Here is an 8,869-nt window from a genome sequence, read left to right on the forward strand (position 1 = left end):
GGGAAACTCCGGGAAGGAATTCAGTTTTCATTCTTTTAAATTTGAAGAGAATAATTAAAAAAAAAAAACATAATCTTAGGATGTTCTTACTTAAAAAGACATTACTAACATCAGTAACAAACTGAGAGAATAATCGAAATTAGATTCGGCAAAATTAAGTCTAGATTACTCTCTACACCTCTCTTCTGGTTATCGTGTTCCTTAAAATCCTTTTACTCTTCGTCAAGTTCTTTTGTAAAACAGCTTTGACGATCTTTTGAGTAGGAGTGTTTCTTCAACTATCATCAAAAGTTTGAAATTTGATCTCAAATCATCATCATATCCAGAACAAGCATACCAGCTTTTTTCTTGAATAATTGTCATTAAAAGTTGTCAACTAGCCATACATTGCCCACTTTTGCAGTATACAAAAAAAAATCAACTTTTTTAAGTACACTGAAAAAAATTTCACTTAAAATGTAAGTGACTATTGGAGTGAATGTTGATCATTTATCAATTCATATGAATTTTAAGTGACCGTCGAGTGAATTTCAAGTGAGCGGCGAAGTAAATTTTAAGTTAACAGCAAAGTGAATTTTAAATGTAGGCTCAGGTCGTTTATATCTTTTAGTAAGCAGAATTTCCTGGTGGAATTTCGGCATTTTAATTATCAATTAACTTTGTGATTCAACCCAATTTCTTATTGAAATAAAAATGGAAAATATACAGTTTTTTTTCAATTAATTTATTGGGTCCAAACAAATGTCTAGGCTTAAAAAAACCATTCGTTTTCCACTCAAACAGGACATTTTTGTTGCTGTTTTCTGCAAATAATATAAAAATTTATTGTTTTTCGAGTATTCACTTCATGATACTTACTTTTGTTTTTATTGCGCTTGAAAAAAATCATAATTGGTTGGTGTCTCCAGGACTTGATGGTTTGAGCTCTAGAAGTATACTATTGTTTTGTATACTAATAGAAAACTCTTTTTCTGCGTTTACTAACACAAACACAACTTGTTTTAGTTTTCCTTCCAAACCACAATAAACTTATTCAATCTCAACATTGTTAACATACGCTATTCGTAGATGCAGTTGAATTTTAAGTGATCCGTCAAGTGAGCGAAGAAAGTGATGAGTAAGTGAATATATACTGGCTTACTTTAAATTTAAGTAAGGTAAAAGTGAAATGTACATGAGTCACTTGAAATGAAGAAATTTTCTGAATTCTTACTTTTAACCCGTGTGAATCTTCAACTGTATTTCAAGTGTGATCATGGGTTCAGTGTAGGAAGCCACATCATACGTTCAAATAAAGAGAAAAGGCATATTCACTTCAAAGTAACGATTTTTGCCACACAAGCGTATATTAATTTATTTTTTAATAGTTCCACAATTGACACCTTCTAAGCACATCATTCAGAGATTTTATTTTACCATATATAAGTTAAAAATGGCATTTAAATCGCAACCTTTCTCTTCGTATTTTTCTAGTGCAAGAGATTAATTTCTCAGAAAAATGTCACGCAACAATATTATACAAAATCAAAAAGATTGTCCTTTCGGAAAATAAATCAATTCGGGAATTTCTCAATGAATGAATGAAAAATTCCAGGAATTTCCGAATCCTAAAAATAGAACTTAATTTGGAAAAATTTACACGACCTTCCAATTTTCACAATTTTTACAGACTCAGGAAGAAAAGTGATTGTTCTACCGTGATATATGGTATAGATTGTTGACTTAAATGATTAAAACATTGATTTAAAACAAAAAAAGGGGTTTTGTCCGAAAATCTAGTGTTAAAAGTTGAAAACGACACCGAATCTGTAAAACCAAATTATTCCAATAAAGAAACTTTACTAGAAGAATTGCAAGGCTCTATTTTGCCTAACATATAATATAAAACTTCCGTTTCACACACTGTGGACAGTTGCTAAATCATCGGCAAAAATTATACCAGAATGACCCGGAACGGCAGCATGATAGTTCTCTGCAAATTAATGGGGAAAAAATGTTTAAACTAGGGTTTATTGCCGGAGCTCCTTAACTCGTATTAAAGTTTCGACAAATAGACTGGATGACACCGATTATCGACCTAATTACGACACTCAAATTATCTCGACCAAATCATAATGACAACAATTGAGATTTCTCAGTCAATCATTGTAAGGATATAGATTGAACACTGTCGGTTCTCAAGAAATCCGTTCTGACTTTAGACATGCTTTGACCATTATTCAATAAACCTCAATGACTTCCATGGTATCGACTAATGTGCCGACAAATCGACTTATTTATTGAAAAGAACTTATTTAAAGGACAAGACTTCTAGTTAATGTTTCGGTGTAGCATAACGGTATAATATATTGCTTCAATTTCTTGAGCATGAACTGCAATCATCATCGTCAGTATCGAATAAAGTGCAATAAGACCTCTCGATATGAAAACTGCTAAATTGTAAGTGTTTAAAGCAGGGTGGCCACCCATCCGGGAAAAACGGGAAAAGCGGGAAAAAGACGGGATTTGAAATCGAACGGAAAAAAGCGGGAAAAACCCGGGAAATTTTTCGAAAAGTCGGGAATTTTTGGCTCAATGAAAGTCTTTTCAATGAAGCTTAGTCGAAATAGGTCGAAACAAGTGGAAATTGACTGTTGATCACCAGTCTCTTTCCAATTGACTTCGACCGATTTCTACCAGGTCGAAACGAATCCTCGCCGAGCTGGATCGGTTTCGATAAGTTTGAACTTGCTTCATTGAACAACGACCTGACTAGTTTCGACCAAAACAATGGCTCATTAAACAACTACCAGTTGACAGAAACCATGTTGAAACCCGAGCAGACTTTGATGCCTAAATCGATAGCAAACAGTAACCAAAATGAGCTATCTAGGCCAAAAGGATATCATTTTTTTTATGTCAAATTTAGTTTGAAAGCAGAATAATGCATAACTATGGTATCAAATTTACTTTTATTCATAGCAAGCTGAGACCAATTTTTGCATTAACAGCATAATTGAAGCAAAACTTGCTGTAGAACTTATACCGATAGCAAAATAAGCACATACAAAACTCAAAACTGAGACCAAAGTTATAGCAACATTTGCTGTACAATTTACCCAAAAATTATGCATCATCGAGGTATACATCATTTTGTGAACTCAAACCTGAAATCAAAATTTATGTAATGTGGTAAGAAATTTATTCATTACGGTTTAAACTCTCAAACTAACTACAGACCCCGTTTGATTTTGGCAACATCCGAGCATTCTGCTCTAAAATCCCAAATAATACAACAAAACAACATTTTCTCAAGTTATGTGGATATTTTTCTATTCTTTTTTTACATTTACTCTCGTAGAAAAATCTAAACCAAAAGATATGCTTTTTCGACTTGATTAGTTTAAACTTTTAAGGGACAAACATCTCCCAAATTGTTTGAATGAAATGTTTTTCAATGATAACAAGAAATAACCGCATGGTAACTTAAGATTTCCTAAGTGAAGGCGAATATTAAACGAGATTAACTAGAAATTTTGAATTGCAAAAAAAAGAAATAAAAAAAAACGGAACGGTATTCACCAAAGAAAAATTTATCCCGAGAATAATAGTATGGTTGAATTGTAGCAAATTTTGCTATCATGCCTTGAAAGTCAAATTTGCTCTAATTTTGCTTGACATAAGGTGGTACTCAGCAAAATTGAAAGCATATTTTGAGTACTTGGTTAGGAACATGATGCCACTTTTTGCTATAACTGAAACATGAACTACACCCCATGTTTTCAAAAGATTTGAGAGCATAATGATGTCAAATTTAACTATCGTTGGAAAATATGTGATGCCATATATTGGCATCACTGTGCTCTCCAAGCTGTTAAGAAACGAGGTGTAGTTAGGGTCTCAGTTTTAGAAAAATTTGGTATCACTTTGCTAACCAAGTATGAAAATGTGTACTTCCAAAACACTTATTGGAATTGAACTCTCAGAAATAAGTCTTCTACCTCCTGGAAGCTTAGAAATTAGATTCTCAACTAAATCAGCAATTAAGAAAGCAAAAGATTCTGGTCATGTTTCCGACAAAGATATCCTTGTATTCAGAAATAGCTATCGTTCGTCGTACTGTGGATTTTTGAATAAAATGGCTATACGATCTCCCCTGACTTATCGCATCACTCGGTATTTATCGTGCGTTAATCACGATGTGATTGCACACTATCCAGATATTGCCAAAAATCGTTTAGACCTGTGTCTAGAAGTACTTGTTGACAAGCAGCACTTAAATGGAGCTTGTGCCGATAAAATTAAGGACGAATTCGGACAACTATGTGCAATACCTTCAATGAAAACATCATTTTGGGATATCGAAGAAAAACACAACGATTGGACATTTTTTGGATGGAACTTATTGGCGAATCGAAAAAGGAGTTCTTCAATTTGACGACCTTATTGAAGAAAATTCTAATTTTGTTTCATGGTAACGCGACGATGGAAAGAAGATTTTCCATTAACGCGAAATGCCTAGTTGAAAACCAAACCGAGAAGAGTCGATTTTCGTTTTTATGGTTTCAAAATTGAATATTCGGAATTTTGTTTAGTTTTCTGTTGTATAAAACCGGGAATTTAGTGAGACCATGCGGGAAAAAGACGGGAAAAAAGCGGGAAATCAAAAATTGATTTTGAGTGGCCACCCTGGTTTAAAGCCTAAAACTAATTTTACCTTAGCCTACTAACAGCTGTTCCAGGATTCTCCACTCATTCATGCAACATGCACAACAGCTGATTCGCTTTGCCCGCCTCCGAGTCGATCCTTCTTAATTCCAGCAAAGAAGGAGTGATCACAACAAACCCGGCCAATGGGATTGCAACGATGTCTTGGTGAAAAGGGCTAACACATAACATTCACTGCACTAACACTAATCCGCTGTGCCGCACATTGAGAGAGAGGGACTAGTTGCTCAATTCTCCTTCAGGCAACATAGGCCATCGTGATGTCCGTACATGCACAACACAGCACATATAAGATCACATGCAAGATCTCCTCCTCCTTTTCCCACGATGGTGAATTCACTTTTCTTATTTCCCACGATGTGCGCGATCTGAGAGGCGGCAGAGATAGCTGATTTTCGGACGCGACAGAACTTCGTTCACGACACAAAACGGACGAATCGTCGTTCACGCCCGACACGCCGGAGTGAATCTCGCAACTAAACACTGCTCCCTTGCTCCCGGCCTCCGTTGAGCGACGGCTTGCTTCGCGCCAATCATAGAACGCACACTGCTTCAAATCAACATGCGAGCATACCAAAGTGGAGATTAGCTGTGTGGTGCTAGATGGATGTCTCACACACGCTGGTGGTTCCAAGTTCCGACCTACACAAAAGCCCTCTGCCGAGGGCTTGGCGTTTCCTCACTCTGAAATCTTTAGGTGAGCTTCGGGCCTTTGATTGGCTTTATGTTGAGCGCAGTCTATCGTCCGATACTTCACGTGCAATTTGGCAACGTGGGAAAATGTGGAATATCCAACAAATCGTTCGTAGTCCTCTGCTGTCTTCAATGATTTTGCTCCTGCCCTACGTTATCGTTATCGACATGCGGAATGTACCGTCACTCGGCGGGTAATCCTAGATGGCATGCGATTAATCTTAGGAATCCTTTTAGTCAAATTCGAATCGTTACGATCGATTGATTCTAGGCCTGGTTGGAGCTTTGATGGGTTTTAGCAGGTACACGACTTAAATCACTTTGCTGTCTGCTCACTACCACGAGATGTTGGAAATGATTTAGCGGAAGTGAGATTTTGACAGTAGGTTGATCTGTCACTGTCTGTAAAGCGATCCAGATGACAGAAGTACAGGTATTGCTCGACTTTCGTAATCATACGGTAATAGGTTTCCATCCGTCCTGCAAAAGCGGGACATGACCCACTTTGTTAGAAATTTCCCGCCGTCTCTCTGTTTTCTCAAAATGTCCCGCTTTTTTACGCTTTTTTCACAAAACTTTTGTGGTAAACTCCTATAATATCCGTGCTTGATGAAAACGCTTCTTATAAAATCTCTTCTCGATCATTTTCAACTCCTTTATTTTTTTCTAATCTGCTTCTATCCATTTATGATTTTCAAAACTAGAAATGTTCTTACTTAACCCTCCAAAGCTGTTCGGGTCAATATGACCCGAAGCGCACATTTCAATCCTCTTTATCATCATTCCAATATACTGAAGAACTGGGAATTTTGACAGACCAAGTATGTTCTATGAAAATAATGATCAAATTAACGACAAAAAAATAAAATTTGAGTTTTGAAAATCGGTTCATTGGGAAATGAAATACAGCTAAGCAAAGACAACATTGGATGTCGTTTTTTTAAAGTTAGATTTTTTTTTTCTACCGGAAGACCTGAGATAGCGGTCAAAACTGAGCATTTAAATTTGCCAGTATATTTTCCAGACATATCCGGAAAATTTTATCTAAGAACTTGACAAAATCTGGGCAACTGATTTCAAAATTTTAAACCCAAAATCCGGACAATATCCGGACAATTTTGGTCTAAACATGGGTGGCCAAACCATGGCCCGCGGGCCACATGTGGCCCGCGAAGCTCTTTTTAAAAAAGCCATGTTCTAATAATTGAACGTTATTCTAAGGCTGCATATATCGTTTGTATAAATATATCTGAATCTACACTAAGTAAATTCAAAACAAAGATCTGGAAATCTCTTTTAAGTGAAAAAATCCAAAGGGGTAAAAAAAACTATTTCCGAGAAAACACGCTTTCAAATTATTGTATTTGGCCATTTTCCATACAATTTTCGAACGTTTGCAATTTTCTTTCGAACGTAAAATTATGCGAATATTATTTAAAACTTCTGAATTTGAACTTCTATAATTTGAAACATGAAGAACCATTTGGAATTATATACTAAAAATCGATCTTTTTTGCACTTATTCTCCCTTGGCTCTGAGTAATTTTACAAAAAGGTTGTGGTACAATTACAATTTTTAAATTATCAAAATTGTACGGTATTTGACACATTATCTGTAAGTTCCATCACTCACTTTGCAATATTTTCGGATTAGGCTTTGGTGACTACATATCATGATTCGAAGAGCATTCAACCGGACTCTACTTTTAATAATGAAGAATCTTGGAAATATAGTTAAATCGTAAAAAAAATCGTTTAAGAATCGTAAAAAAATCACCGAATCATATCAACATCATAATTAAAAATATACTTTTACAACAACTCCAACCAATCGTATCTTAAATTCTATCTCAACAACTTCATTCATCCATCCAAGTTTAATAACTTGAGCAATTTATGTAAAATATCGAAAATTTGCTCTGAAAAATATTCTAATTTGTTATTGTTTGCTAATTTTTTTTAAAGAAAAAGGGATATTTATGAAAATTAAACCAAATCCAAATATATTTTAACTGACATCTTGCTATTTCTATTTACCTGTAAAGAAAAACTAGACAAAATTTACAGTTGGGAAGTAAAATTGAACTAGAACTGGTTTGGTACTGATTATAAAAGAATCAAATTCGTATTCATCCTGTTTATAGAAGGGCCTAATACACTTGTCAAATCGAGATACTGGAAAATTTGAAAAGAGTCGGATTGAGTTGGGTTGAGGTCCCTACTTTGAAAAAATCAATATTATTTATGATATAACTAGAGCTCGTTGAAAAAATTATGCTTTTAAATGTCAAAAGCTTGTGAGCTTTAGTTTCATTCAACAATTCCATTCTGTGTTTTTTTTTTATTTTGTCTATCATTTTTTTTTCTAAAGAGAACAGTCAACCTGAAAACATTGGAAAATGGGCGATCATTTTTCTATTTGGAGACCATAAAATTGACTTAAGTTGGGAGGGATATTTCATTTCGTATTGCGTTATATTTTTACTGTTATTGAAATGGATCAAAATTAGTTAAAATATGCAAGTAACAAAAATGAATTATTAAGACGAATCTATCTATACTCGTTGTGACCTAGGCAAATGTTTTTTCAAAAATTTGTTCTTTGAATACTCGAAAACAATTTTAATTTTTTTTGGCCCGCCAGCCAATCTCATTTCCGAAATTTGGCCCGCCTGTTGAAAATGTTGGCCACCCATGAGTCTAAACCATGGAATTATTCAATAAAAATTTAAAATATACACTTGATAAAATAGTTTTTTTTTTATCAAAACACATCAGCAGATTTTAAATTGTTTTTTAGGCTTCCAAAAAACTCTTCATGATTATTTGTAAACTTGCTAAAAAATAATAATCGTTTTTGGGCAGAAGAAAAAAATTATAAACTCAATTTAAATTTTTTGTTCAATTTTGGAAATAAAGTGCAAAATCCTGGCTTTTTTCTACGAAATTCGAAAAACCGGGCCGGACCGAACCTTTTCTCAATTTTGAGTCATATATTCGGACAAGTCCGGGTAAAACCGAGAGGATGAATAACTCGTGAGAGTTAATATCCTAGAAAAAGAAAAAAAAGAGTAAAACCGAAGAATTTGGCATGCTTATCATAGCATTAAAATTTTCGATTGAAGAAAATATTCTTTAAATGATGGCTCCAGATTTTTCCGGAATCCTAGCAGAATCCCTCGACTGTAAAACTTAAGGGAAAATTCCAATTCCGGATAAAATACAACAGGACTACCGAGCAAAAAAAAATCGTCAATATCGAACAATACAACTTTCCTGCCATTTCGGATTTTAAATTACTCCGAATTAGAGATGTACCGAATATTCTGCGCCGAACACTCGGCTTACCAAATACACTGAACCCAAATTCACTCTTAAAATACACATGATTTTTCACTTAAAAACAAAGATCCAGTGATTTTCTTCCATTCAAGTGCGACACATACATTTCACTTGGCAGTCACTTAAA

Source organism: Uranotaenia lowii, chromosome 3 (genome assembly GCF_029784155.1).
Source record: "Uranotaenia lowii strain MFRU-FL chromosome 3, ASM2978415v1, whole genome shotgun sequence".
In the NCBI taxonomy this organism is placed as follows: domain Eukaryota; kingdom Metazoa; phylum Arthropoda; class Insecta; order Diptera; family Culicidae; genus Uranotaenia; species Uranotaenia lowii.